The following is a 439-nucleotide window of genomic DNA, read 5'->3' on the forward strand; positions in this document are numbered from 1 at the left end:
TGAGATGAGGAAGAGGTGAAGAGTTTGGACAAAGCTGCATAACGCCGTCTCCTCACTCTGTGGACAGTCATATGGAAATCTAATATTAGCCTGTGTTTCCATAGTCTGCATGTGTGTGAGTGAGTGAGTCATCCTACATGAAGGCTAACAGATGGTCAGTGGGCAGAGCGACAAAACACAACATGGTGTTACTAAAAAAAATCACAGGCCGTGTGTGTCTTTGAATCCAGAGCCTGAACCCAAAGCTGGATCACCAACCTGATCTGTGACGGGTCCTTCGTCCTCCAGCGTCTGGCTCTGCTCTCGAGGACAAACTGTGTCCTCATCGTCTCAGCTCAGACTTGTTTTCAAGTTTAGGTTTAGAAAGAATTTTGACCCAACTCAACATGTACACCTGTGGAAAACCAGCCGGACCACACCCCAACAGATCTGAGGGTAA

Source organism: Trachinotus anak, unplaced genomic scaffold (assembly GCF_046630095.1).
Source record: "Trachinotus anak isolate AG129_WGS33_773 ecotype Australia unplaced genomic scaffold, CSIRO_AGI_Tana_v1 ptg000016l, whole genome shotgun sequence".
NCBI lineage: Eukaryota > Metazoa > Chordata > Actinopteri > Carangiformes > Carangidae > Trachinotus > Trachinotus anak.